This window comes from Haliotis rubra, unplaced genomic scaffold, assembly GCF_003918875.1.
Source record: "Haliotis rubra isolate DU_JTF1 unplaced genomic scaffold, ASM391887v1 Scf1712, whole genome shotgun sequence".
Taxonomy (NCBI): Eukaryota; Metazoa; Mollusca; class Gastropoda; order Lepetellida; family Haliotidae; genus Haliotis; species Haliotis rubra.
Genome location: NW_025765684.1, coordinates 34862 through 59887, shown reverse-complemented (window position 1 = coordinate 59887; position 25026 = coordinate 34862). Strand labels below are relative to the sequence as shown.

The window sequence follows — 25026 nt, the reverse complement described above, 5'->3', positions numbered from 1 at the left end:
CATATTTTTATATCGCTTTGTATTAAATTATGTAACATTGTTCATTTCGAATATTTTGTACAGTGTCTAATATTCTCGCGAAAGAGGTTATGTACCTTTTTATAGAATATATATATTTATAAACCATTGTGATTGTATTTTGTATTCTAAATAAAATATTTAAACTTTGCATTCAATTTGTTTTTCAGTATGTCATTGTGTATTTGTATATTCCCTTTGGCGAGACATGGATACACCTGTGGATTTAATGAGATTAACCTTGTTATAAATGAACTCACACGAGTTTCAGTTGCCATTGTCTTAGCACCGACTGTATACCGAAGTATGTACAAAACATGTCATACTGTCATATTGTTCGGACAACATTTGTATGATTTCCATGAATACGGGTGGTTGGTTAGGACGGGAGTTAATGGTCGGTGGGGTAGCCTTGTGGATAAAGCGTTCGCTCGTAACGCTGGTTCGATTCTGACTCCAGTGTGTGAAGCCTATTTCTGGTGTCCCCGCCTTAATATAATGTTGCTAAAAGCGGCGTAAATCCATACTCACTCACGTGACCAAACCAAGGGAACCAGGCTGCTGCATCAAGTGATATTCAACACGAGGGAATTACAGTACTACAACACTCCAGTTGCGTGGATCGATGCTCATGATGTTGATCACTGGAACCAGTGTCTGGTCCAGACTCGATTATTTACAAACCTCCGCTATATGTCTGGAATATTGTTGGGTGCAGCATTAAACAACAAACAAACAACATCACTAAAACATATCAAACAACAAGTCTGGGCCGTTATTTGGACTTGTCCATTCTGGAGAGGGGGGTGTAGGCAATCAAGTTGTTATTTTTCCCTTAGAACCGATCCATTGCTCAGAAACGGACGGTCACATATTCAGAGAGTGAGTGAGTGAATTTGGTTTTACACCGCACTCAGCAATATTCCAGCTATATGGCGGCGGTCTGTAAATAATCGAGTCTGGACCAGACAATCCAGTGATAATCGGCGATAATTGATCATTACCATTAGTGATTTGATGAACACGGATAATAGTGATCACCAATATGTTATTTTTGAAGCTTTACATACACCAAATAACTGTGAATCTCGATGTGTCAAAAAATGGCGACATTTACGATGTACCTAATTTTGCAAAGTCATTTCCAGCTCATACATTACATATTTGTTTTCCAGGAATAATTGTATTGCATCAGTTTACAACTTAAATTTCAGAGACACCATGCCAACTGTCAATTTTACGAAGTTTGTGAACTTCTACATGATTATTAATGTTCTACATTGTTATTTATCTACATGATTTAGATAAACATTTTTTGCTCTCGACAGATCGTGACTAACAGCATTTTCCTTTACATCTACCTTAAAAGGCGTCAGGCCCATATTTATTTTTATATCTATACAAGATATCATAGAGTGAATGAATAGTCTAATGCCAACACCTATTGACACAATTCTCTTCATAAAGGAGTGAGTGAGTTTAGTTTTACGCCGCACTCAGCAATATCCCAGCTATATGGCGGCAGTCTGTAAATAATCGAGTCTGGACCAGACAATCCAGTGATCAACAGCATGAGCATCGATCTGCGCAATTGGGAACCGATGACATGTGGCAATCCAAGTCAACTAGACTGACCACCCGATCCCGTTAGTCGCCTCCAGATATCCAGAGAAAATAGTCAAATTGTTGATGTTTTTGTGACCAATTTGCACAGCCCAGTCAAGACAATTTAAACGTTAAGTGTTAATTGCGAATGTGTGGGTTAAATGAAACTTACCCCTTACAGCAATTGTATCAACATAGGTACATGTATGTACATCGTATTCATTTGTGTTCTGATACAACACCGCCGCGAATAGCTAGAAAACTGCTTATGCGGCGTAAAATAATAGTTATTCATTCTGATACAAACAAACACGAGAACGACACACGTTCAATCTGAATTCATTTAATGTTTTCAGCAAAGTAAATTCTGACATGCTGATTATTGTCCGAAGACAACGTTAAATAATTAACGGTAAATACTTAAGCCAACATGAGGAAGTCGTGTGTCTCCATGGCGACATGTACAATGTTAAAACGTTGGAAAGCCGCCAACCTCGCCGGGTTTAAGAACGACAGGAACCAAACGAGGAGCTGCAAGATAGAAACATATACTTTCTCACATCCTTAGAAAAAAAACACATAATTTTGCGCAGATGCCACATATCCTCCGTGAGGCAAGGCCGCGATAGTCTTTTTCTGATTGAATATTCACATACCAGGTGGTTGCCGTGGAGGTAGTTGTTGTTGGGGTGGTCGGGGTGGAGGGGCTGATTGCTTGTTTCCGATGGGCGCGATGTGTCCTGTAACAGGAAATAATTGAATGTCCAGATGTGAGTAAGTTGGGTTTTAGCAATATTCCAGCAATATCACGGCGTACGACACCAGAAATGGGCTTCAGACATTGTACCCGGATATTTGGCCTGACGAGCGACCAATCTAACCACTAGGCCACCCCACCACATGCGTAGTAGACAAAACATTATGGCTGACTAACTACGGTACAGTCGCGACTATTTCACATTCTGGGATTTCTTCGATAGACTGTTTAGACCCAGAAAACAAATCAAAAAGGGTTTAATGCATTAGTGAGTGAGTATCGTTTTACGCCGGCTAAAACAGGTCAGACTGTTCATCAGTCAGGTGATATGAGGTGAAACGGGGTTTTATCCCGGCGTTCTTGATTACCAGCTTGTGTGTGTAGCAGACATGAGCAGCTGTTGCAGCTGCGTCTGAGAACCGTGAAGGTCCGGGTAAGAATTGGTGTCAATTGTGTAGATCGATGCACGTGATGTTCATCACAGGATTGTCTGGTCCAGACTCGATTATTTACAGACCGCCACCATATAGCTGTAATAGTGCAGAGTGCTGCGTTTAACAACAAACCAACCAACCAGCTACTTCTGCATAGCTCTATGCCACAGTGTAATAGCCGACCAGTCTTTATGTGTCAAGTAACGGTGGGGTAGCCTAGTGGTTAAAGCATTCGCTCTTCGTCACGCTGAAGACCCGTTTCGACCCCTCACATCGGTGTAATGTGTGAAGCCCATCTCTGGTGTCCCCCTCCGTGATTTTGTTGGAATAATGCTTAAAGCGGCGTAAAACTATACTGCCAGTCTGGGCAAAACATATCAGTTTAACGTCTCACTTAAATCAATATTCCTTCGTAGAATTACGTCCGGGTTACAATTGGCCCTCTGTGACCCATGCTTGTCGTAAGAGGCGACTAACGGGATCGGGTGGTCAGGCTCGCTGACTTGGTTGACACATGTCATCGGTTCCCAATTGCGCAGATCGATGCTCATGTTGTTGATGACTGGATTGTCTGGTCCAGGACTCCTAAACTGTCTTGCTTACAATAATTCATTTATGCTATCTTTCACAACTTCATTCCCACAATCACCAAACATACTCCCTCTCTTTCCCCTACTCACCCAAGCATAATACATACATAATACTCCACCATCCTAGTTAATACACTCATATCAACACAAATGTCTTTTTAAAAACACACAACATTTCATATAATTAAAGTATATATACTGAGAGAAACAAATAAAGGATCACAGGAAAATTAAAGCGTTCCTTTATAATTTTCCAGTTTTCATCACAACAGCGTTATTCAAAGCTGGTGATGAAAACAGGAAAATATAAAAGGAACGCCAAAATTTCCTGTGATCCTTATTTGTTCTCTCAGCTATATCAGATGGAATATTGTAAACAAATGCAACGAAAGCACAGATTAATACTATACTGGGCACAATCACTGACGATGTAAATATCACAACATGTCGAATTTAAAGTCAATTCAGCTTTTGGTGGTAGCTGGTTGAGTCCTTCTCCTGCATGTATATACATGTACATAGATATGTGCACGCTATGACACTTTATCTTGTGTACTTCACAGTTGGCGGCCTGTCGGTATGATTGATTTATGTTGATCAGCTGGGACAGCCTTACAGGAGGGGTATGTCTCTATCCCCAGACACACATATGGCAGACTTCACGGGCGGCACGTCAGGGCCGATCCCTATCGATCGGCGGGACAGCGATACTGGATTGATTATTACAGGAGCAAGTGTGTCATATGATTTATACGTAACGAGTGTGAAATTTCGCTCTCGCTCGGGCAAATGTTGTTTGCTTCTCTCGGGGGTAATACGGCTCGGGTGGCACTGCCTCATAGGTTGTACATCAGACCAGGGAGAAGCACGCAACGTATTTATCTTACCGCCATGTTTCATTTGTATTCATTGTTTTAAATTACAGCCTGCGATAATTTCCCCTACCGACAGGTCGGGAGATTTGCCGAACTCTGAGATTTGAAATGTCAGCCACGACGGGGAGAAATATTGACTGAAAATGTATTGAATTAATATGAAGTGTGGTTGTATATCAGATGTTTAAATAATAAAGAATTTAGTTAGCTTTTTTTCTCGCATTTTTCACTTGATAAACAACACGCAGCAACATAGAACGTTGATAAAATATGTATTGATAGCATAAACACAAGGCAAGGTGATACAAGGTGATATGCAGAAGTAACAGTTTTATAAACTCAACTAATAGTATCGCGAAGGTAGATTTTTCCCCCCCCATGTTTTCCAGTAGAATCTTATGTTATATTGTACCATATTTGAGACGCCATAGGGAATGTTGGTGTTCATATGAATTGCGGAATAAAGTTTCACTCTGTCAGATTCTGAAATCATTTGCTTGTGTTCTGTTTCACCCTTACCTGCAGCTTTCAGTTCCAACATTGAATGACTCGTTAGCATCACTGTATCTTGAGTCTTTGATTATATCGAATATTTTGCAGTGTGGCGGTGATTTCAGATACCTGTTTAAACTGTCCCTTATATTCTCCAGGGTCGAGGTCCTGTACTGGTCTCCAGTTTTTGTCCGAATATCCATGTAAAAATGTGAGAATATCTCCGCTAACGCGGCTGCGTTCACATTCTCAAAATTAGGATTTTGGCTCATTTCTTTTAAGCATTCCTTCAAGATCTTTGCCGATGAGTAGTTTGATTTCTTCGTCTGGAATCACTTTAGAACGTTTTTTGTGGATTTCTTCATTAGAATGCGAGGCGAAGCGAAGTGTTTGTTTGTCGCCATTTAATTGACAGATGAAATCCGGTTAACGAATGTTTACATACAAACTGCATCACTTGCATCTCCAATTCCATTAGAATTTACACCGACCGCAGCCGGTGTCGCTGTATGGAGCTTCAATTCGGCAAACACGAGTTGTTATGGCAGCGGGCAATATTTTTTCCAGTTGTCACCCTTCAGGGAGGGTGACACGGAAATTTGTTAAAACTTCATTGACCAATGAAATTAAAATATTTTACATGAAGGTAATATAAATGCGCATGTGCACACATGATATTTAGGACACTGGTTATGTTTCACCACATGGATAATAAAAATTCCAAGTGCACAAGTGCAAATATCACTTCAGTCAGTTGGCTGGTAATGTTCACTATAACATTACCCAGGTGGTTGAAAATAACTGACATTATAAAAATTCAGGAGTGCAAATATCACTTCACGCGCACCAGTGTATAGTTTTCGTCATCCGGTCGGCATTGTTGACGTCATTCATATCTCGTTGTGCGTAAGGTCGGAATGACGTCAGTCTAGAAACACCAATGTATGCAACGAAAAAACGAATAAATGTCTTAAACTTTGAGAAAATGCAAATAAGCGCAGTCCTACGAGCACAGTGTTCTTTTTCACACCCAGTATATTTCCTTTGATTTCACCCAGGCACTTCATATTGGTGACAAAGAGTTTTTTGTTATTTTATTCTTAAATCTATGAGGAATTCAGTGATGTAAATATCGCAACCAAGTGTGCCTAATAGACGTGATGTAATTAGCGTCTCCAGAATATCCCAACCGTTTCAAGGTTTATCGGGGACGTTGTGGAACTACAACTGGTGATTTGATGAATAGCAGACATCATTGATCAATAATATGCTATTTTCAAAAGTCATACCTCCAAATAATTATCCGATTTTTACATTTCAAAACGTACACCAAATAATGCTTTGCATTGTGTCGAAAACGGGCCATTTTCAGCACTTGTTTACAATTCGCCTGATGCAGGGGTGTTATCCTTAGTGCTGACACAATACTTCGTCGGTGTGGGGGAGATACCTCATGAAGATGACCATTCTTGACCATTTCGTGTTATTCCGTGACAAGCCGAATACGGAAAGCATTCGTGACCGATTCGTGTTATTCCGGGACAAGCCGAAAAGATGCGAGAGGTGACGGATGTACGGAAAGGGGCGAGTTCTGACGAACGGAAGTTGACGTCATTCGTCTGGAGCTAGGCTTCCATTCGTCTCAGATTGGGAAGGCTGAACTGAACGGCAGGATGTCCGATAAAGGTAGGTGGTCACTGTATGATCTCGATGGACTCATATGTAACTATTGTGTGTACTAAAATAGTATTTGAAAAAATGATTAGATGCGCTCAGAGAAAAACTGGTACTTCAACAACTACCCTCCTATGTAAACATTAACTACCAAGTTATGTACTTTGATCAAAATCATAGGCCCACTAAGCCCCGGTTTACTATGAAACCTCCACCCCCCACCCCTATATATATATATATATATATATATATAAGAAGGGAGGGGGGAGGGAGGTAGGGTAGTAAACCGGGACTTCACACGATTTTCTGACCTGCAGTGGTGACTATGATCTAATAAAATAACAACAGCAATAAATCAGTCCACTTAGATATGAGTAACGTTTCGTGTTTGCTCTGTGTATAACCTTGATATGTACGATAACATGAATGTGAAGTGCATGTTTGTGTGCACTTTATGGAAAATAAAAAAATATTGCTGACAATAATACGTCCGAGGTCCACCACTTTTGGTCTTCATAGATGGCTATCAGTGAACGAATGTTGGACCTAGGACGTATTATTGTCAGTAATACAAGCTCCTGTGAGTGCAAGCTCCTTGGTGCTTCACTAATTTGACCATAGTTAAACATATTTTCAGGAAGAAAAAATTACAAAACAATACTTTACAGCAAAAAAACCATATATGAATCTATCCATACATGATCACAATTATTTCCTGTTGCAGAAAAACATGGAAAGGAAATTCCTCGTCCAAGTCCCCGCCCACAAGATCCACAACCAAACCGTATGTGAATATTTCACCGTTATATAAGTGCATCATGGGAAATCTAGATATCTACTTGTTTCAGAGATGTGAGGATTATATTCATATTTTTTACATTTTTAAGCACCAGTTAACAAACCTGCTTTCAAATGATCAAGCTGAGTCAGCAGTTTTCCGAAGACTTCTGCATCTCAACAAATGTAATGTAATGTAACGTAACGTAACGTAGCTTAATCATATAATATGGATAACATAATAATAACATAATTATATTGGTCGATATTGTTTTACTCAGGTCAATAAAACCGATATCGATTTCTCCAAGAGTCTATAAATTGTTTTCTTATATAATGAAAGAGAAACCTTCCATAAGGATGCCATATTATACTGATTATTATTATTATATATTGATTGGCTGAAAAGCAGAGGAAGCCCCTTCGTACGTGAGTCCTTGTCTATTTTTAGTAACCCAAGTCAGAAAACTCATGTCAATATTGTGTTTTGTAGACAATCACGTGACGGTATTTTGACTAATCGTGGTACAGGAAAATTACTACCTATACTATACTATACTATACTATACTAAACTAAACTAAACTAAGCTATGCTATGCTATGCTATGCTATGCTATGCTATGCTATGCTATGCTATGCTATGCTATGCTATGCTATGCTATGCTATTACTCGCCCGTGGAACATACTGCAGTGTAATATTTTTACACTAGTGTAATACCGCTAGATGTATGACGTCATAAGGGTTTACAGATATGACGTCACAATGCTAATACCTCTGTCACAATGGTATTAGACCTTGCTTGACTCGTGGAAAGCTGAAAGTCAATACACTTCGTAGGCAGTTAGTATCAGTTTGTGTTGGAGAGTAATAAACAGAATACTGAACTTGCTTCCGTGAAATACCATTTTTATTAAACTCGTGAACGATTTAGCTTCAAACTCGCTTTCGCCCGTTTGATACCAAATCATTAACTCGTTTAATAAAAATGGTATTACACGGAACGTCCTTTAGTATACTGTTATAATATAATGTAATGTAATGTAATGTGATGTAATGTAATGTAATGTAATGCAATTATAAAAAACACTTTTCCGTTCGTTTAAGATCAATTATGTCATGTAATTTCAATGGTTAGAAGGTGAAAATTCACATACATATTCACATATTCATATATACACAAAGAGTTCGCCAAAACAACAGTAGCCTTATTTGTTGTGTTTGTGTTTCCAATGGCCACCATTGGCAGCAATTACTGCTCGGCACAGACTGGATACGTCGACGAAGTCGCTCTTGCCGTATTCTTCCCAAATCTTTCTGCAATAGGATGGCCAGTTTGTGGAGGTGTCTGAGGCGTGTTTCGAAGTTGACGTACACATCGATCGAGTTCATCCCATAGGTGTACTGTTCTATCGGGTTTCGATATGGTGATGGCAAGACACTGACGTAAGAAATGGTAGGGTAGCGGACCATGATGCGTGCTCTATGTGAAGTAGCGTTGTCATGCGGAAACAACTCAATCTGTCTGTCCACAATCGGAAGCATATGACGTGCAAGGACCGATATACCGATTTGCTGTCAAATTCCCCTGAACCACCACTAAATCAGATCTTTGTGTGCTGGATATCGCACACCACACCATGACATTGTCTCCACCGAATCTGTCGACCTGTCCAATGCAATTAGGGACAAAACGTTCATTCTCCGACAGTAAACACGCTGTTTTTCATCTCGCCGGTGAGGATGAACTCGCCTCTAAGGTTCCAGTTGCCTACTCTACGACACCACCGTTGGAAGTCTCTCAAAACAGGGGCGACAACTGGCCTTCTTGGTTGAATCCCCACTTTACGCCATCGATTCCTAACAGTTTGGTCGGAAATACTTCTCAGACCAGGGATGCTCCGGAAATGTTTGTGGTTGACGTTGACGCTGCGATCGAGTTCATCCCAAAGGTGCTCTATTGGATTAAGATCCGGGGAACGAGAAGGCCAGGGGAGCACATTAACATTGTAAGCGGCAAGAAAGTTCATTGTGACACGTGCAGTGTGTGGCCTGGCGTTCTCCTGTGGAACAACTCACGTCATCAAAGGCTGGCGGGAGGTGTGGCTGCAGGATAGTGTCTCTGTAACGCACAGCCGTCAGGTCTCCTCGGACGTGGACCAGATTGGTGCGATTAGTGTAAGATATTGCTGCCAACATCATAACACGTTCCCCACCAAATCTGTTCACTTCACGCACACAGCTAGGAGCATAACGTCCCGTCTTTAGACCCAGTTTCTTCCGTCACATCTCTGCACTAGGAACCAGCTGGATTCATCACTATAACCATATGCGCCGCCAGTTTCCAGGCACTTATGTTGTTACGATTTGAGCGCAACGGTGACGACGTGCTATAGTGTAGCAGGACTGCGTCAGTCACGCACAGACAACAGACGCTACTTTTATTCTTCAATGGCCGATGGTTTATTGGAGATATGGGTAGTGAAAACAACAACCCTGAAACATTCAGATGTACAATATAATGGATGCAGCAATATACACATTTCCTAAACAAATATGATTCGTACATATACTTTACAAAATAGTTTCTTCAGTAAGCAATTACTGTATACAAAATTCTTTCGGTTGATACATGACATATACACAATGCATTAACCTACCAGATGTGTGGGCAAAGGTTTATTTCTCACCTGGGGACGCTGCCGTATCAAATGCTCGTCTGTAGAGAAAATATTCTGAGTCAAAAAAGAAACTTCACAAAATGTAATTTTTAAAAATAATGAAATTTTTTTCTCTGATGATACATCTATGTATCCGAAATGGGATCCCTATCTTTCGACTCTAGTAAAACGTTAGATAACCCACTCAAACCCATCCATTCGTCGTACAAATGACGTTAGTGCCAAATCAGGTTTACACGTGCAGTCGATCACGTGATCTTCGCATCGAAGTTTTCTTCATATGCACGTGTTTGCATTGGCCTCAAGAATTGAAAACACACTTTTAAACCACAGTTCTAACGGTACTTTAAATGCCACGATTGTCAAATGTGCAACGTGAACGTGCCGTTGGCATGTTGCAAGCTGAAAGATCAGTTATTGACGTCGCAAGAGCAATGGGATGCAGCCGTCGAACTGTGTATGACTTGCGAGGTCGTCTACAACAAACTGGCACCACTTCTGATCGCCCGAGGTCGGGTCGTCCACGTGTGACGTCACGAGCAGAAGACCGTCAAATCGTCCTACGTCACCTACGTGAAGAGATTTCCACCGGCTACACGAACCAGGGCTGAGATGTTTAGAGGTCGACTGTCCTCACAGACCATTCGAAATCGGTTGCGGGCTGCCAATCTCCATTCTCGACGACCATATCGTGGGCCAATATTGACGCCGTTTCATCAACGTCAACGTCTGCTGTGGGCCCAACGTCACCTCCGATGGACCCAGAGAGACTGGAATCGAGTCGTCTTTAGCGATGAATCAGATTCGCGGACGGCAGGCGTAAAGTCTGGAAACGACGTCGTGAACGGTATGCCCAATGTTGTGTACAGGAAGTCGACAGATTCGGGGGCGGAAGTTGCATGTTGTGGGGTGCCTTCTGTGGGAACAACCGTTCCCGACTTCTGGTCATCCGTAGAAACCAACAGCTGCTGCTTAGCGCGACCAGGTGCTCACCCCTGAACTCGTAACTTTCATGGCGGCTCATGGTCCAGGTCTACAGTTCCAGCATGATAATGCTCGGCCGCATACCGCGATGTTGACACGAAATGTCCTTCAAAACGCTGGACGTCATGGACTGGCCATCGAGGTCCCCTGACCTTAATCCAATAGAGCACGTTTGGGATGCACTTGGGAGAAGGCTTCGTGGTCTTAAGAACAAACCTCAGAATTTGCAGGAACTTGTCGCTGCCTTGCAAGAGCAATGGCCCAGAATCCCCAACCATGTGTTCACAAGCATCAGGCAGTCGATGAGACGGTGTTTGGAAGTGGTGAATGCGCGGGGCGGCCATACACAATATTGAACTGAGAAACTTCGAATTTTTATTCTTGTGACTTGACATTCTGTATACCCATGTTTTTGAACGGAGGTGTAGCCTACTGGAACTGATTATGGCACTGTCAGTGTATCGAGTACATCACACAGATCTCAGCAATGAAATAATAACAATTTAACCATCTTACCATCTCTTGTTCTTTTATAGTGCCCTGAAGAAAGAATGTGAAGTTTCTTTTTTGACTCAGTATAATAATAATATGTACAGATATGCTAATAACGAACACTCACAAAAGCATCATCAGTAATGATACATTAATCAAACACACATGGTGGTAGCTGAGCAAGATATGAAACAATGCAAGATAAGACCTCATTCATTCATTTGTGGTTATGAAGCCATACTAATGATTATCCATTCAGCACATGCTTACATGGTTTGCCTTGTCTTTTATACGCCTATTATTAATCACATAACTAATATCACTTTATAGTGAATATAAAGTATTTATTGGGCTATTTAAACCAATAAGATCACCAAATTCACAATACTTTGCATTTGAGACTAACACACACTGATGCATATCCAAGTTATATCCAACTGATATTACATGAACAATAAGTAGATAAAATATCCAAATTACCTCAGAATGCAATCTAAAGATCTGTCAAGAAAATCCGCATGAAAAGTTATAGACTAGGACCTATTGTGGATAAAAGTAATGCAAGAGGCATTTTTAGTAGGATTTGGTATCCAGGGTTTGCTGATCACGAAACAATAGGATACCAAGCTGAAAAAAGCGTTTTTGACCCTCAAAATTGAAACACAAAATGGCCGTCAAAATCGTCTCAAATAGTGGTAGGTGTGCACTGTATTTTCACCCATGACTGTTTCTCTATATTTAAGATTTTGGAAACTTGACTTTTTAAGACATTCAAAGAGTGCTGATCATGAATAAATAGGTCTCCAAGCTGAAAAATGTTTTCGGACCCTCAAAATTGAAAAACAAAATGGCTGGCATAGTCGCCGCAAGTAGTTGTAGGTGTGCACTCTATGTCATCACCTATGACTGTATATCTATTCTCTAATTTTTTTAAGTCTGACTTTTGTTTAGACATTTAAAGGGTGTTGATCACGAAACATTGGACACCAACTGCAAAAAAAGTGTTTATGACCCAAAATGGCTGCAAAAATAGCTGATTTTGTGCTGATTACATGGTGAAACAGATAGCAATCAAAGTTATACCAATACACAACTTCATATTTTCAATGAACATGAACATCATTTCGGATGAAAAGAATATAGATAATCAATGAAACTTTAGCAAACAATTCTCAACACAATATATCAGCTGAAACATACAAACTTCATGACAATAATGTTAAATCTATTCACACTTGATTCTCATATACATATGAATTATAATTTCTCATGTTATGCTTAATAATTTGGTCAACGCAACCATAAACAGGTTTGAATTCAACATCTTATAATATTCAAAGATTCATTAAATAAGCATCTTTGTTACTTGACTTTGACTCATGACATTTGTAGACCTTTAATTGCTCTTCTTCAACCCATCTCTGTGAATTCGGGAGATGATGGAATAGCTTCATATACTTTCCTCTAGATCATGATTTGGTAATGGACACGCTGGATGTGGTGGCATGGGGCATCACCTGACAGTGTCATCAACTCAGGTTTGCATGATTTCTCAAACAAAACCCTAAGCAGTGTGTTCACACTATGAACACCGTATACCTGGCACACAAATTCTTCAGTGGATTTGGTCTTGTCTTGGTTCAGGTTGCCAGCGCCCAAATCCTTTAGGAGATGATGATGATGGAAGTAGGATGTGGAATCACAGGCCGTTAGTGCATGAAATGGCAACAACGATGCAACAGAATATGCTGGCAGTTGACATGGCATCTGAAATATCTAAAGTTTTGGTTGAAGATATAAACAAAGAACTTAGTTAAGTACCCCTGACGTATTTCATGATTGGATGAGCCCCGATCTTAACCCTTTGGAGCACATCTGGGACATGATCGGTCGTCTTGTGCGAAAAAGGGATCCTCCTGTACAGAGCCTGGCCCAATTGGAAGCTGCTTTAAACGAGGAATGACGTAGACTGTCCCTTCAGAAGATCAAGGGGTATGGAGAGAAGAGTGATGGCTGATATACATTCACATGGAGGTTACACTTGGCATTTCCTTGGAATTGTGTAGAGACGTAAAATGGCACTTGAATGTTCACATTCATCAATAGATTCAACAATAAACATTCCAGGACCATACTTGTACAGACATGGTTTCGTATGAAAATCAGGGTTTTTTTTAAATGAGCAATTATTTCCATCGCGGTCACCACGAAAAGTTTATGTACATGTTGAAAACGTATCATTGCAAAAATACAGGGGGTGCTTACTTAAGTTCTTTGTGTATAGTTTCAATGTGTCAAACATCACATCGGGGCCTGGTCCATGCTGCTACTTGTGTGTCATGAAATGTGCTTTATCCATCCAAGGGTTCATCCAGGATATCAATGATGTCTGCTGTGAAGAAACCAAATCTGTTTGTATGAGTTTGGTGGTATCACAGAGCCCCAGTGGAGGGATTCATTGCTTTCATACGTTGATTCTGCCAAGGATGTGACAATTTGCTTGACCTGCTTGTAATTTAAAGTGTGTCCTGCTTTGTGAAACATCGGAACCAGATCTTTGGATCTCGTTACTGGATGAAGTGTACATACACATGTGTCCGGTATGCAATTGTTGGCACTTTGTTCATCAACCCCAACACCAGTATGACATGTTGTATCTATCAAGTTTCAAAGCAACCTGAACTAATTCAAGGAAGATGTCTTCATGACGGTCGTAAGTTGGCATTGTCAGATTTTCATCAGCATCTGCTAGTTGAGAGATGACGATACCATTGTACCTAGTGGGTACATGTAACGTTTAGTGATCAGGAGGGGATCCATATTATCTGCACAAATGTAATAAAGTCGGAAACGTGAACTTGAAACTTCTTCCTGAATGTTGCCCGGCGACTAACTAACGATTTGGCAGTGGAAGCGTTGGATTTCACTGCCAGTTGTTCGTACCGTTTCCAGACACCGCTGAACCCGAGAACATGACCCTTACCTGTTGCACTTCCAGAATATCAGAGCTGGTATTTAATGTCATCATGGAATAGAGATGTTGTTTCAAGTTAACTTCTTGACAAAACATACATTTCTTCCAGTGAATAGGGTTTGAACATGAGGGTTTCACTTACATTTTGTTAGAGAAAATGCAGCATATTATTCATTATATTGTTTTATATTTCCCCTTTTTGAAAGTAGATACATTATTCCATTAAGAATTTACAAAACATATCAATGCAAGAGGATGAATACTTACACTAATTGCACCAGCAACTTGACATGTCTTAGCAAGGTGGCAAGCACAAGTATAGGGACCATTCATTTTTTTAATTGTCAAATTACCACCTTTTTTTAAAAAAAAAACCTTCAAAAACAATTACAACTGTGTTCAGGAATGTTCAGAATGTGTTGCTAACCATCTGAACTATGTAACAACTAAAACGTTTTGTTATTCCTAATAATCTGAGACACGTTTTGATAAAATAATTTAATAAATACTTTTGGGTTGAAATAATGTTTTAAAACAAAATCCAATTTATTTATTGTTTTTAATGAAGGGCAGTTCTATACTTTGCGGTGACAACAATATAAACATTTTAATTGTACAGTGGTCATTTATATTTCATGATATACCGATGTAAGCATTCAGTATTTTTTACACCAAAAAGGTGATTTGGCGGCCATTTTGTTTTTCAATTTTAGGGTTATAATCAACTATTTTTCAGTTGGTATTCTATTTTGTCGTGATCAGCACCCTTAAAATTTGAAAAAGAGTCATGTTTAAAAAAAATTGGAAATAGATGTACAGTCACAGGTGATAATATGCCATGCACACCTACCACTACTTGAAGTGACTATGGCGGCCATTTTGTTTTTCAATTTTGAGGGTCCAAAAACATTTTACAGCTTGGAATCCTATTTCTCCATGATCAGCACTCTTTAAATGTCTTAAAAAGACAAGATTCCAAAATTTAAGACATTAAGATGCAGTCAAAGGCGAAAATACAGGGAACATCTACCACTATTTTAGGCGATTTTGGCGGCGATTTTGTTTTTCATTTTTGAGGGTCAAAAACACTTTTTTCAGCTTGGTATCCTATTTTTCGAGATCAGCACCCGTTAAATAGGTAAACTAGCCTGGATACCAAATCCTTTTAAAGAATGCCTCAACATCTTTTATTTGAGCTTTTTTGCAGAATCGGGCCTAGTCTATTATCCATCTGACGACTGAATGTGGAGTGACCACAAACCCTGTAATGTATAAAAGTATACAGCTTAGCTGATTACCCAAGCTGGCTATGAAGACAAAAGCGCTCAAGTGGGGAAGGGCTCAGGTTACTGTGTTGTGTGGTGAACATGCGGTAAGCATACTCAGTGAACTGGCTGTGAATTATAGGTAATCAAAGGCAGGCTGTGTGATATGACAAAATAAGATGACTAAAACTGTGCTATGAAATTTGAATTATTTATTTACATGAATTCTAATTAATATACAAACTGCTAAAATACACAAAATCTGTTACTGCAACATACTTCCCTCCTGTGGAAAATGACGTCCACGTCATTCTTGGGGTTCGTCAATGGGCGAAAGAAGTGCTTTGGAAATGCCGCTGCTGATGTGACCAATGACGCCGGTAGCAACTAGCTGTTCTATGCGTTGACTCTCCTGGCACATCACATATTCCCCCGACGTCTGCCATGTCGGTTTGTTAGTTTGGCGTCCAGAGCGTCATGGAAGAGGTGTTGGTCTTGAGACAACTACAGGAGTTACAGGAGGAGATTCCCTTCCAATTGAGTTTTCGTGCTTTGATGGTTCTTCAGGTTCTGCTTCTGTGCAGTTTTCAGTATCAGTCTGCACGTGGCCGTCACCACCAGAAGCATTACCATCTGTCTCAGCAGACACCTGGTCGTCACCACTTGTCTGTGAGATAGATGTATCCTTATCCACAATACTCCCACTGATGAAAGTGTCTTTATCAGGAACTGCTTGAATTATAAACAGATCTTCTTCTGACTCATTGTCCTGAGGGTCTTCTGATTCCATTGAGTATGATGATTCGGTGTCTGGTTTGGCGAGTTTCCTGGATCTTGGTGCAGGTGCTGGCTTTGGTATAGATAGTGCCTCAGATATGGGAACGGATCCTATAGACAAGAGGTGATTCCGATAGAGGGTCCTCTTTCTCCCTTTCCCCGTTACTCTCTGCACAACAAACACAGGGATATCCTGGTTTGGCTGTGAGAGAACAACAAACGGATCCTCTTCCCAGAGATCTGCCAACTTGTGTTTTCGATCAAAGGCAAGTGCCTTTACTAACACCCTGTCGCCAGTCTGAACAGTCACGCCACGCACTTTAAGTCATAACAATCTTCCGTCTATCTTTGGCTGTCTCTGATGCTCTGGCTGCTAGCTCATAAGCCTCTTGAAGTTTCTTTCGAATCTCCGTATGATTAAACTGATTCAAGTCCCTTGTTGGTTTCAATGCCGAAAGCCAGATCAATTTTTGCAGGCGAGGCTCTCAACCAAACATCAAGTAAAATGGAGATAGGTTAGTGGATTCATGTCTGGTACTGATATACGAGTGGACAAGGGGAGCAACGTAGCTCTTCCAGTCTATCGTCTTATCAGGCTGTAGAGTTCCGAGCATGCTGAGAAGTGTCCTGTTGAAACGCTCAACCATTCCTTGATGATGCAGAGGATGATACAGAGTTGTCCTGCTTTTCTCCATCCCCAAGATGATGCATAGTTCCTTCATCAGACGGCTCTCAAAAGTAGCTCCCTGGTCACTGTGTATACGTTTGGGAATGCCATAGTGTAGAATGAAGTTTCTAAAGAACACTTCTGCTGTTGTTTTTGCAGTCATGTTGCGTGTTGGAATCGCTTGTGCATATCTTGTAAAATGGTCAGTTATGACATGCACATACTGATGACCTCCTTTCGAAGCTTCTAGTGACAAAAAGTCAAGACAAACTAAGTCCAAGGGCTGGGTGGTAGTTATTTTAATCAGAGGTGCACGAACATTGGAAGGGGACTTCCTGCGTAAACATCGGCCACATCTTTGAATGTACTCCTCCACATCCCTGTACATTCCTGGCCAGAAGAAACGGTCATGTAGGAGCGATAATGTGCGATCTCTCCCAAGATGTCCAACATCATCGTGCAATCCTCTCAATGCATCATCTATGAAGGCAGAAGGCAATACCAGCTGTTGTCTCTGTTGTCCTTCCAGTATAACCTTTCTGTACAGTACTCCGCTCTGTAATGTCAAGCTGTCAAAGTGCCGATAAAAAGCAGTATTAGCTTGACATGGTGGATAATCCTGTCGTCATGGTTTCTTCCTTGCTTTAACAAGTGCTATCCATAGTCACAAAATGTCATCTGAAGACTGAGCCAGTCTCGATGTGTCATTGCTGTAAGATGCTGTCCAGGTGGATCCATATCTGTGACCTCTGGTGATATGGAGAAGATTAATGACTGTATAGCTGTGTGATCTTGCAGAGTATTGCATACTACTCTACCTGACTCAGCTGACATCTGGGACTGTTGATGGTCATCTTCTATTCCCGGAAAGTCCATCCGCATCAGCATTATTGAGGCCTGGCCTGTAGACAATATCGAAGTTGTCTGCAGCAAGGGCTGCCAGCCATCGGTGTCCTGTGGCATCTGGTTTGGTTGTGGTGAGTACGTAAGTAAGAGGGTTATTATCTGTGTAGACAGTAAAGCTATCACCATACAGATAATCATGGAACTTTTCAGTCACCGCCCACTTGAGTGCTAGAAACTCAAGGCGCTGAGCTGAATAGTTACCCTCAGACTTGCTAAGTCCTCTACTTGCATAGCTAATGACTCTTTTAACTCCTTCCTGTTCTTGGTACAGAACTGGACCGAGGCCGCAGGTGCTGGCATCAGTGTGCACCTCGAATGGCTTGCTGTAGTCAGGATATCCGAGGACAGGTGGCGAAGTGAGAAGATCCTTGAGCTCACAGAAAGCTGATTGTTGAGACGGTCCCCACAGAAAGGTTTATAAGCATCTGCAGTTCTTGTATTACCACGCTTCTTGGGTCTTGTCCCGGGCATTAAGGAGGTCACTGGTTTGGCAATTTTCACAAAGTCTCGTACAAACTTATGGAAATATCCTGTAAATGCAGGAAAATTTCGAACTTCCTCAGGATTTCTAGGAATAGGCCAATGCTTGATCCATTGCTCCTTATCTGGATCAGCTTCTATACCATGCTCTGAGACGACATGTCCAAGAAATTTGATCTTTGTCTTGAAGAAGGAGCACTTGTCTGGGGTAAGCTTCATTCCAGTGTCCCTGACTCTTTGAAGGATCTGCTGAAGACGTTCCAGATGTTCTTCATATGTTGTGGAGAACACAATGATATCGTCCAGATAAATCAGACATATTTTGAGGTGGAGTCCATCGAAACACTCAGCCATGAGCCTCTGATATGTTGCTGGGCTATCACAAAGTCCAAATGGCATACGAGAAAACCTAATGGACCAACGGTGAAAGTTCTTCTCTCCTTGTGGCACTCCTCAATCTCCACTTGATGATATCTGCTTTTCATGTCCAAAGTGCTGTAGAATTTGGATCCTGCAAGGGCGTCAAACATCTCTTTTATACGTGGCAGAGCGTAGGAGTCCTTTATAGTCTGTTGGTTAAGCTGTCGGAAGTCCACGCACATGCGTAATTTTCCGCTTTTCTTGCGCACGAATACAACATTAGATGACCAAGGTGAGAAGGAATGACGGATGACTCAACTTGTAAGAAGTTGTTGAAGATGTTCCTTCACTTCTTGGTACATGGTGGGTGGAATCCTTCTGTGCCTCTGTTTGAAAGGTCGGTCATCTTCAAGGTCAATCCCTATGTTTCACTGTTGTCACATGTCCAATGTCCTGTTCGCCCGTAGAAAATACACCAAGAAACTGTGAAATGGTTTCCTTTCCAAGTCTGACTTGTTCAGGCGTGACTTCAGCCTCATTGAAATCAATTGCCTGTTGATCTTCATCCTGGGGACATGTTTTGGCTGGGAGATCTTTCATGGAGACAGCTTGAAGCTCACATAACAGGGCTCTTGTTGGAATAGATACAGTTCTTGTGGTAACATTGGACACATGAACTTGAACTATGATCTCGTCGTGATGATGGAAATTGCCAATGGTTGGAGCAATGTCTAGATCAGGTGGGATTGCGGAGTTCTTGGTCGGTTGTACAAAAGCACAGGTGTCTTTGTAGACTATAGGCTTGCACAAGTATCCCTGTATATTTCTTTCAGTGTTAGGTGAAATGGTAAAACATGCGAACCTTACCGAACGAGTAGTTTTGCCTTGCCAGTTCCCTCTCTTGTAAGTGCATATTGCGAAATGCCATATACCACGGTGTATGGATATCAGCCTTTTGAAGAAATCGGCTTCCATACTGATTCTTGCATTCAGCCATGTAGCAAGATAAAATATTTGTGCATAGCAGCACTGGGACTGTGGTGTTATACGGGGTATCAGGAACAACTAGCATAATACAAGGCAATTTAGCTGAGGTTGCACCTACGCCTTGTACTTCAACGTCTATATACCCATCGTAAGGAAGATGCTGGCCATGGTTCAAGTTCATGGGATACATTATAGTGAATGTAAAGTATTTATTGGGCTATTTGAACCAATAAGATCTATGCATTTGAGACAACACACACTGAAACAACTACAAGTTATATCCAACTGATATTACATGAACAATAAGTAGATAAAATATCCAAATTACCTCAGAATGCGATCCAAAGATCTGTCAAGAAAATCCGCATGAAATGTTATCCATCTGACGATTGAATGTGGAGTGACCACAAACCTTGTAATGTATAAAAGACAAAAGGGTTTAAGTCGGGAAGGGCTCAGGTTATTGTGTTGTGTGGTGAACATACGGTAAGCATACTCAGTGAACTGGCTGTGAGTGACAGGTAATCAAAGGCAGGCTGTGTAATATGACAAAATAAGATGACTAAAACTGTGCAATGAAATTTGAATTATTTATTTACATGAATTCTAATTAATATACAAACTGCTAAAATAAACAAAATTTGTTACTGCCACATTAACAGTTGCGTTATGGCGTTGGTTTTTTTTTTTTCAATCCTTGTAAGAAATCTCATCGAAATCAACATTTTCTGGTAAAGTCGATTTTTTACATGTGGAATTGTGTAAAATCATGTTATCAGCACTTTTGTTACAAATTTGGACGATTGTTTGAACACAAAAGGTAACTAATTTAAAAATACATAAGGTCTATGCGGTTTTTTATTGTATATATTTTCGACAACTGACCATTTTCGACCAATATTTTCAGAAAGGAAATCATACAAAACAATACTTTACAGCATAAATCATATATGAACCTGTCCATGCACAATCACAAATTTCTGTTACAGAATTTCGAAGACTACCATCCAGTCCATCTCGCCCTATTCATCGTCCAAGTCCACGCCCGTCGGATCCAAAACCAAAACGTAGGTGAATATTTCCCTCATCATAACTGTCATGACTTTAATGGGAAATCTAGATATCAGGGTTTTTTTTCAGGTGTGAGAATTATATTATTATTTTCCATTTCAGCTCCAGTTAACAGACCTGCTTACAAATGACCAAGCTGAGTCAGCAATTTTCCGAAGACTTCTTCTCAACAAAATAAATGTCAGAACTTAAGAGGGCCATGCAGACATCCTCATGTGGGCCTCACTTCTTAGATTAAGGTTGCAATTCGGATAATGTGAAAGGCCAAAGTGTTGGTGTATTTTGATGAAAGCATTAATAAAATATTTTTAGTATCTTTATTTCGATGAATCAGAAGACAGATGAATAAAATGGAGAATTAAAACAATTCCTTAATAAGTAACTGAATAAGTTATCATTGAACAGATTTCACTTCTAGAGTAAAAACACACTTCGGCCTTGCAACACCAGTACAGTTAGACCGTGGTTCTGGTATAATGCTACACCAGCACAGCCAGACCGTGGTTCGGGTATAATGCTACACCAGCACAGCCAGACTGTGGTTCGGGTATAATGCTACACCAGCACAGCCAAGCCGAGGTTCGGGTATAATGCTACACCAGCACAGCCAGACCGTGGTTCGGGTATAATGCTACACCAACACAGCCAGACCGTGGTTCGGGTATAATGCTACACCAACACAGCCAGACGGTGATTCTGGTATAATGCTACACCAGCACAGCCAGACGGTGGTTCGGGTATAATGCTTCGATTCGACAGAATCGCGAAATTCAAAACCTGGAACTATATTTGTGTGCGTGATGTAGTTCGAATTTTATTCGACTTCATTCGAAGGAGAAGGATGAGGAGGATGTCCCTCTGCCATCTAGGGGGTTAATAGGATTATGATACAAAATACTGTATAGATCTACGGCTTTTTAAGGCACGACATAATTTTGAACAAAAGGCTTTTTTTTTCAAACTGTCCTAGAATTTGCAGTTGATTTACTCTATAAGATAGCAAATTTAATATTCTACATCTCTCTCTCATTTTTATATCCGTTGGTAGTAGGTCCAATACACCACAAGCGCTGATCACTGACGTCATGTCTTTCTAAGGTCACGGTATTGTTGCCCATATGCGCATGGAAACAAGCTTTTTATTTTATTTTTTAAATCAAATTTCAGCATCATTTATTACTAGTACAATTCCACGATTTTACAGCCCCTGTACAGTGTCACGTGGATGGACATACCAGGGTGTAGGGGTTAAAAGATGATTAGTCATAAGTGTTAAACACTATGCACACAAGGATTTCACTTTCTCACTTACATTTTTTCTGGTATGTTTCAGTATTTTATAATGTAATTTTAGATCTTTATGAAAGTGTCAAAATTACAATCACTTCCAGTAACTCGATACACTATAAATTTAGCAAACATCAATACATAGTTAAATAATTTACAGTCTTCAGAGTCTCCATGAAGGCCATATAATACAACATCTCTGTCATTTGGATATACGTTATCTTGAATATTTGCTTTTGCCCATTTAAAATAGGAAATCCAGAATGGCCAAACACGAGAGCAATAAACCATATAATGTCTGACAGTGTCAGCATTGCCACAGTGTTCACACAGTTTACTTGTTCAAGGCAAAATTGAGTGAAGAACTTTAAACTGTAATTGTTTGTATTTATTTTCTAATTCTGATTCTTGTACAAGTATCCTCTTCTGTCACACAACAAATATTATGCATTAAGTTGTACCAGGACTTGGCATTATCAGGAATATCAGCAACGTTTACACCGTTTATATCTGGGCAAACATCACTTGGAAAAGAACAAGTCATATATTTAAAATAAACATTTTGACCAATTGCTCTTTTTATGGCATTTGTATACAATCTGTATTTTCTTTGGGAAATTTCTAGTCCATACATCCTAGCTAATGTTTGTCTTTGCAGGAAATTTCCATTTTTTTTCAGTAATTGCCAAACTCAAATAATACCTGCTTCTTTCCAATCTGAGTCATATAAGCTTTTTCTGTTTATAAGCACATTTTTATTGTTCCAAATAATTTGATAAAAGATGTCAACATCTTTGTAAAAAATGGAATTTCCAGATATTCAAGATATCCTTATAAAAAAGTGGGATGTTTAAATTCAATTTGTGTAAGTCAAAGTTGCAGTTTAATAAAAGCTCAAGGGATCCTACAGTTTCAAATATTGGTTGAACTTGATAGCTCCAAAATTTCTTATCCTTGAAATATTTAGAAAGCCATACTAGTTTAAGTGCTTTATTAAATAAAACAAAATCTAAAGCTTTAATGCCCCCATTTTCATACCCTTGTGTGAGACGATTTCTTGAAACCTTCTCAGACAAAAAAAAATTAGCTCTCTGTTAACAGACTTGACAACTTTTGGGTGGAATGATATACAGCTTGCCTGATGAACAAGCCTTGAAATGCCTTCTGATTTACTTAATAGGAGTCTACCATAAATTGTCAAATTTCTTGACTTCCAGATTTCAAATCTCTTCTTTAGATTTTCTAGTGAAATTTCAACATTATCATGAAAACAAACAAAGTCATTAGGGTCTAACATTATGCCTAAGTATTTGTATCCCGATACTTTGTAAATTCCATAAGACGGGCAAAAGTCCTCTTTTCTTAGGGGTCACGTGGTCTATGGCGGAGTGAGGTCGACGGTGCAAACGGCTCACCGAAAATCACGTCAAATGAAGGCTCAAATCCCCGGTTCAACGCCTAAAAAAGACAAAAAGAAACATAAGCAGCCCGAGATCAGGGGAGGTGGGAGGCAGCCTGGAGATGTCAAATACGGTAGAAGGGACTGTTCTACCCTGCACGAAGATCATGGAAACAATCCACATGTACAACAGCCTCAATAACTATCGTCTAAAATGGGATGTAAGCAAGCTAAGGTTACACCATCAAAGCAAACATTCCCCGGGGGAGCTCTGACGGGCAAGATCAACTGCCCTCACGAACTCTACTACGCCAAGAGCCAGGTGACACCGTCCACGTCCCGTCTGTCAGGGGACGAGATTCTTCAGCGGCTGAGAGAGGAGGGACTGGCCCCTGTCCACCAGACCCGCGGAGGAGTGGCTTTCTCTGTGCCCGCCACCGAGTGTGACCATACCAAGGGAACGAGGCTGCGGCATCAAGTGATATTCAACTCACGGGAATTAATTACAGTCACTCCAGTTACGTGGATCGATGCTTATGATGTTGATCACTGGATCCAGTGTCTGGTCCAGACTCGATTATTTACAAACCCCCGCTATATGTCTGGAATAATGCTGAGTGCGGCATTAAACAACAAACAAACAACAACATCACTAAAACATATCAAACAACAAGTCTGTTACCTGGACTTGTCCATTCTGGAGAGGGGGTATAGGCAATCAAGTTGTTATTTTTCCCGTAGGACCGAGCCATTGCTCAGAAAGGGATGGTCACATGTCCAGAGAAAATAGCCAAATTGTTGATGTTTTTGTGACCCATTTGCACAGCCCAGCCAAGACAACTTCAGTAAGTGTTAAGTGTTAATTGCTAATATGAGGGTTAAATGAAACTTACCCCTTATAGCAATTGTATCAACATAGGTACATGTATGTATATAGTATTCATTTGTGTTCTGATACAACAACGCCGCGAATAGCTAGAAAACTGCTTATGCGGCGTAAAATAATATTTATTCATTCATTCTGAAAAAAAACAAATACAAGACCGACACATGTTCAATCTGAATTCATTTAATGTTTTCAGCAAAGTAAATTCTGACATGTTAATGCTTAAGCCTACATGAGGAAGTCGTGTGTCTCCATGGCGACATGTACATTGTTAAAACGTCGGAAAGCCGTCAACTCCGCCGGGTTTAAGAACGAGGAGCTGAAAGATAGATAAATGTTACTTTCTCACCTCCTAGGAAAACCACCATTTGCGCATATATCAGAAAACTTGTAATAGTCTATTACTGATGGAATATTCACAAACCAGGTGGTTGCCGTGGAGGTGGCTGTTGCGGGGGTGGTCGGGGTGGAGGGGCCGATTGCTTGTTTCTATGGAATACTGTAAGGGACATTGTCGCTATGTCGCATTATCGCGTTGTCAAAAACAAGTAAAGTGAGGCAAAATAAACCAAAATGCGACAATGCGACA

The 25026-nt window shown here is 40.4% G+C and overlaps 2 long non-coding RNA genes across 2 annotated transcripts; one reads left to right on the top strand and one right to left on the bottom strand.

Annotated features, from left to right (window-relative positions):
• Positions 1-6225: 6225 nt before the first annotated feature.
• LOC124272656 lies at positions 6226-21243 on the top strand. Its single transcript, XR_006897393.1, has 4 exons — positions 6226-6457; positions 7170-7229; positions 20784-20861; positions 20968-21243. It is a non-coding gene; the product is annotated as an uncharacterized LOC124272656 (long non-coding RNA).
• A 1028-nt stretch (positions 21244-22271) lies between these two features.
• Positions 22272-24715, bottom strand: LOC124272660. Its single transcript, XR_006897396.1, has 3 exons — positions 24705-24715; positions 23609-23610; positions 22272-23080 (listed from the first exon to the last, which is right to left on the bottom strand). It is a non-coding gene; the product is annotated as an uncharacterized LOC124272660 (long non-coding RNA).
• Between the last annotated feature and the right edge of the window lie 311 nt (positions 24716-25026).